Here is a 7,500-nt window from a genome sequence, read left to right on the forward strand (position 1 = left end):
GGAAAGTTTTTGAAAATTAGGTTAAAGTTTAATCTTTTAATCTCGATTTAATCAATCATTGAAATTCTCAAATGTATTTATTTTCCAAGTGTAATAAAATGCTTTTATTTTGAATACTTTTATGCACAGCTTCTTGCCTTATTTACCATCGAAAGTGTGATCAGAAACAAAACAAAACAAAGTTTAATTATATAAAAAAAGGAAATTCCGATAGAATCCAACAGTCCATTTTGGACATACGAGTAGACTCTATCCGAATGAAGGCATTATATTACCCTTATTGGTTGATGAAAAGCAAATTCTATAGAGAGGTCATTTATCTATGATATTTTTTTCATAAAATTAGCCACAAATACTTTGATGGACCCTGACTGCTTCATTAGACTAGAATGGCATCGGAAAATTTGCCTGTTTTCTATTACGACCATAAAAGCTACCACTGTTTGGCAGTATAATTCACACTAATGTTTCTACCCATGGACCCACCTTCATAAACGGAAAAAGAAAAGAGCATTATTTTATTTTCAATTGTAAAAAAATAAGTTTGAATGTTAGCATATCAATCGTTTACAAAAAAAAAAAAAAAAAAAAGGATTGCCAGAAATTACTCAAATATGCAGTCATTTAGGAAAAAAATTACCATGCGTGCTTTACCATGTATTAAGATATTATAAAAGATTTTAATGAATTTTGTGTATATCTTAGAAGGTGAAGAAGAATAAAATCTGTTTTTAAAATTACGCTAGGGGGATTTTTTTTTCTATCCTAACTATTAAGTAGACTCTTCTGAAACAACAAACTTTATCAAAATGTTTTCTCTTTCGAATTTTCCATATATTTTAAGCAGCAATACATACTAAACATGTGATTCAATATACAAAGTTATATAAAAGTACATTATTAATCTCCAACTTAATATTTTGTTTTTTCACCATCCCTAATTCTTCTTCAATTATTGTTTATATAAAAACACTTAAACACACGCACAGACACATACACACACACACACACACACACATATATATATATATATATATATATATATATATATATATATATATATATATATATATATATATATATATGTGTGTGTGTGATTGTATGTGTGAGTGTGTATGTGTGTAAGTATGTATGAATTATAATATTAATGTATGTCATACATTTAACTCTCTCTCTCTCTCTCTCTCTCTCTCTCTCTCTCTCTCTCTCTCTCTCTCTCTCTCTCTCTCTCTCTCTGCTTTAAGTACCTCGATTTGTGACATTATTTTATCTTATTTAATTGTTCCATTTCACACCAGTCAGAAGTTCGAAGAAAACAAATAACTCTACTGTATAATGTACAATGCAATCGTTAGATACGGACAGCGTTTCTCTGCAGTGTTCTTGTCAACTCGTGAAATATTGTCCATGGCATTCGCGATTATTTATAATTGTAAACTTGCATGAAACTTGATTGGATTTTGTGCAAATAACAAAAAGAATGATATTCATTAACGATGATAAAATTTTGATTGCATTTGTGAAGTTGATAAGAAAAGTAGGACATGGGACAGAGGTTTTAATAAAGTGGGTACATGAATAATTAGAGTTAAACAATACTTGGGAAACTAATATTAAAACAAATAGTCTCACGTCTTCTGATCTTGAGCAATATTGTGATTCATCATAATTGTTACCAATAATTATTATATATTACAATTACCATTGATTATTCAATAAATCTGTTGCCGAAGTATAGAATGCAATTGAATATCCAATGTATTTTGGAATAGAATACTACGTTTAATTATGAATGTGTAGTATTTTTTTTTTCAAAGAATATTATTTCAAAATTAATTTCTGAATAGCAAGTAATTGATCAATTTTAATTACTACAATCCACAAAAGTGAACAAATAGATTTGCTCTACGAAAAATAATTGCATTTTGATAAAAAATTCTGGAAAACTGTTGCACTCAGTGCTTGTTTCTATAATTTGTATATGTAAACTATACTGTATAGCTTCATTATCTGTTACTAATGTAGGATCCTATAGGTAACGTCCCGCTTGGAATTTTGCTGGATTGGGGGAGTATATAGGTCTACTTGCTGAATTATCAACAGCTATTGCCTGGCCTTCCCATGTCCTAGTTTGGGTAGATCAGGGGCAAAGGCGATTGTCATATCTATATATAGTCAGGCATTATCACAGTTTGCTGTGCTATCGAAAATAACTCATTAGTACAATGTTACACCATTTATAGACGGATACTATTAAAAATCAAAAGCCACTTTCTAAATATGTGGTATAAGTCAGACAACTGATCTTAATATGGATCTTAACATCTATTTATCTAATGATTGAATATTAGAATTGCCTGCTGTTTAATGGTTAAGGAAATACTTTCTATCTTTCCCGTTTCCAATATTTAAGATTTGACTATCGATTCCAGAATGAAAGAATGAACAAACATTTAGTAAAAAGAATTTTCAGCATTTTATTAACCCTCTGAAAACATAAAGAAAAAATTTACTGGTTAACTTATTAGATTAAAAGAAATATTTCCTATGCCACAAAAACCAATACCTCCCTTATCTCTCTCTCTCTCTCTCTCTCTCTCTCTCTCTCTCTCTCTCTCTCTCTCTCTCTCTCTCTCTCTGTCTTTTAAGCGGGTCTACCATTATTGGATTTTAATTTTTCTGAATCGGCAGAGTCTGGCAAGAAATACCATGTCGACCAAAACCTGAGCAAAAGATTTTATTTTGACTTCTCGAATATGTTTTATGTAAAACTTCATATCGAATACACTGGTATAAAAATTCTCGGAACAGCTATACAAAGTAACGAAAATGTCTGAAATTTTGAGCTCCTTTAGATTGCGTAAATATGGCCTTTCGTGTTCTGAATATATATATATATATATATATATATATATATATATATATATATATGTATGTATGAATATATATATATATATATATATATATATATATATATATATGTATATATATATATATATATATATATATATATATATATATATATATACGTATAATATAATCTTACGAAGCTGGTCTAGTGTAGTTTATTCGTGATTTTATTTATATTTTATTTGTGTATCGAAGACAGGTTACCCAGCTCTTGAGATGAGTTCCTCTCGTGTAGACTCAAGTTTATTATGTAAATCACCTAAGACTTTCGTCGTTAATTCCATTATATTTTTTATTTAAGTCAGTTAAATTAAATTTAAGTTATTTTTAAGAATTAACTTTTTTATTTCACATGATTTTCTTACAAACTCTTACATAAGCCGTTTGAGAGTGTTATGTAACCATACAAGATAGGAACAGGGGCTTATGTAATGTTCTTTTATATTTCTATGAGGTATTGCGTCATGTTTATGAGAGAATACGCAATATGCCATGTGCTTTGGGAAATTCGCAAAATAACTAGTGAGAGGATATCTTTTTTTATTTTGGGGACAAAGGGTGGGGGGAGCTAGCTGATGAAGAGTTGCCTCGCTGTGCGTGATAGTTACCCAGGAAACCCAGGATTCTTCTCCCTGCTGCATGAGTAAGGTTCCAGCGAGCAATACTCGTTAACTCTGACGCCCTAGTCCAGCCCCCATGCATCCAGAACTCATTCTCCTGGAACATTCTGGAAATAGCTAGACAGATAGAGAATTAAAGCCTTAAGATAGCCATCTTCCCCCCTCTCTCTCTCTCTCACTCTCGCACGTAACACAGTGTATTGTTTTAAGTGTTCAGTGAAAAATCAAAGTTTTGGTGTGACAGGTTTTGTAATTATAATAAGTACTTATAAAGATTATCTTGGAGTTTTTGTAAACAGCCCTCTAGGAAAGTGGGAGGTTCTTGTATTGTGATATGGTTATCTATTTTCATTAAGTGTCAGATCTAAATATTATATTCAGATTTAATTTCAATTGAAAACAAGTGATTATATTATTTTCATAAGTGTTATTTATTTTTCTAGGTCTAAGCTTTATTCAGATATAATAGTTCAAGTCAAGTTATAATATAATTTTCAGATCATAAGATTTTTGTCTTAATTCAAGTTTTGTTCAGACTTAATATTTCTAATGATTTATTTGATATATGAAAATTCTTTTGAAAGTGTTATAATTTATATAGAATATATTTAATTTTTTGTAAAGAGTGTATTATTCCAATTACCAGTGTTTAGAGTGGTATTTGCTTGTTCAGACTCTACGCCAATAACGATGCTTTGTATCACTACTGTGTTAGATTTAACATCTTTACTCGATAAGGACCCAAATACACTGGCTCTAGTTTCTGTTTCCTAGGTTGTAATCGTTTCATATATACACGATCGCCCACAAATACTGTCACTGGTGCGGTTTTTCGTTAGCTCTTATCAAAAAACTTTCAGTGGTGCTCATTATTCTACTTAAGAGATTTAGTAAATAAACAGAATTGCTCAGTTGAAAAAATTGGCAACTGTTATGAATTGATCAGGACTGTCTATGCCGGTAACACAGCATCTTGTCCATACACCAAAAAGAAAGGTGTATCCCTAAGCAAGGAATTGTATGCAATGTTCAAAGCTAGCTTAGCTGTAGGAAGCATGGGGTACCAATAAAGGGAGTCATCAGTCACCAAGTAAAGTAAAATTCGCACCACTTCCTTATTATATGATTCCACTAAGCCATTAGCTAAAGGCCTATATGCGGTCACTTAAGTCTGTGACCTATTTCACTACCTTACATATATATATATATATATATATATATATATATATATATATATATATATATATATATATATATATATATATATACATATATATATATGTATATAAATATATATATGTATATATACAGTATATATATATATATATATATATATATATATATATATATATATATATATATATATATATACTCTATATAAATATATATATATATATATATATATATATATATATATATATATATATATATATATATATATATATATATATATATATATATACAGAATATATATATATATATATATATATATATATACAGTATATATATATATATATATATATATATATATATATATATATATATATATATATATATATATATATATACAGTATATATATATATATATATATATATATATTTATATATATATATATATATATATATATATATATATATTTATATATATATATATATATATATATATATATATATATATATATATATATTTATATATATACATATACTGTATATATATATATATATATATATATATATATATATATATATATTAATATATATATATATATATATATATATATATATATATATATATATATCGTTTGTTGATATAATTTTCTGATTGCTCCTTGCATGAATTCCCATCCCGTTTTGTATTCTGATGGTGGGATTCGATATTTTGGTTTAGTTATTCGTTACTCCTTTGCGCCCGAGTTGTTACTCCTATTACTGCACCTCTATAGAGAGCATCAGCTACCATGTTAGCTTTACCCTCTATGTCGTCAAACCCTTCAGATTAAACTCTAACAATCTTTCAATCAATCTCGCTTGTCTAGACGTCAAGTCTCCTTTGTAAGATAAATCATGTAAAGGGCCATGATCAGTTTGCAACTCAATCGGCTGACTTAATAAGAAGAATAGATTCCTCTCTAAAACCCAAATAATAGCCAATGCCTCACATATACTGTACTAGAATTCATTTCTGTCCCTTTTAGTGCCCTGGAAGCTAAACAAATGGGTCGATCTCTACCTTTATCATCTCGTTGAGAAATTACACCACCAATAGCTACGCTACTCACATCTGCTGTCACTAAAAGCAGGCAATCAAATCCAGGATATGCAAGTCATTGCTAGTTAAGGCAGCTTTCAAATGGTTAGAGGCCCTTTCTTCTTCCACTCCCTAATCTAATACTTTTTGTTTCTTTAGAGCATCTAAGGGTCTCACTATCTCTCCGAAACCTCTTATGAATTTACGGTAATACCCAGCAAGCTACTTCTTTACGGGTATAAGGCCTTGGGAAATCTGTAATAGCTTATATGTTACCGGGCCAGGCCTGGATACATTCTGGGGTTATTATATGACCTAAAATTTCGATCTATTTACAGAAAAATTTGTACTTTACCCAAATTTATTTTCATATTATTACGTATCAATGCTTCTAATACTTTACGAATATTGTTATTATGTTTTTCCGGCCCTTTCCCTGTACATATGATATCGTCTAAATAAACAAAAACATTCTGGCCAATTAAGGGAGACAAAACTGCCATCATTATTCAAAAGAAATGACTTGGAGCATTCTTAACACCGACAGAAAGAAAACTAAACTGAAATAGTTGATCATTGGCTATAAATGCTGTTTTACATTTACTGTCTTCCTGAATGGGTATTTGATAGTATCCTGATTATAAATCGATAGTTGTAAAATATTTACTATCCCGTACCTTCAAAATTAATTCTTTGATCGAGAGCAATGGAAATGCATTATCCTCAGTGACTACATTCAACTTCCTATAATCAACACACAATCTTACCGAGCATCCGTTTTCCTAACAGCTACAATTGTAGAAGCCATGGGGATTTGCTTTCCTCGATAATCCCTTGCTCCCTTAATTTACTAATTTCCCTTTCTATCTCTCCCTGGAAATGAATGGATATTTTATAAGGCAATGACCTGATCGGCTCTGCATGCCAAAATTCAAGGCTAAAGGGAAATCGACCAATCCTCTCGAGTGGTTCGTCTCCAATTGCAATTACATTGGAATAATTATTAACCATGTTACTAACTACAAGTTGATATTCTGGCAGACAAATTTTGCGCTTGTAAAGTCAAGTTCTGAGTGCGTTTGTCTCTGCGACCTTGAGTTTTGGCTCCCATGATCCCATTATTAGTACTCCAATTCCCACACAGAATCCCTCCCTAACACCACTTTTTTATTTGACAAATTAACTATCGTAATGACCGCTCTGTTCTCTTTTATGTCTGACACGCCCTCTAGGACTACTTGTGCCCATTTATCATGGGGTTTGACTACGACCTTGGTTCCCTTCGGGAGAGGCTGACACAGGATCATTGATATGCTAGTAACCGTCTGGGGAAGCAATACTTCTCCTCTTTCAGGTAAAGCTGTTACCTTACCTAATTGTCTCTCCTTTCCCGTACAAGCACTTACTCTCTAGTGACTTTCTATCGGCAAAATACACTCTCTTGCTTTTACTGTTATTCTATCTTTTTCCCCACAAATGTGTATTTGATTATTCATTATAAAATCTGAAGCAAGTATAGCCTCAATTACGAGAATTCGCAAGGTGGGTAAAAAAAATCCTGTGTAAACTTCACAGATCCCACCTTAAAGTTGATGATCGTTATATGCCTTGCCTGTAGTTTATTTCCTCCTGGTGTGTCAAAGATGATGAATGCTGCTGACTGTAGTGGGTTTGAGGCGATTCCTTTTTCTAGAAAGAACCACTGGCTCCTTTGTCGATCAG

This window comes from Palaemon carinicauda, chromosome 9 (assembly GCF_036898095.1).
Source record: "Palaemon carinicauda isolate YSFRI2023 chromosome 9, ASM3689809v2, whole genome shotgun sequence".
In the NCBI taxonomy this organism is placed as follows: Eukaryota; Metazoa; Arthropoda; class Malacostraca; order Decapoda; family Palaemonidae; genus Palaemon; species Palaemon carinicauda.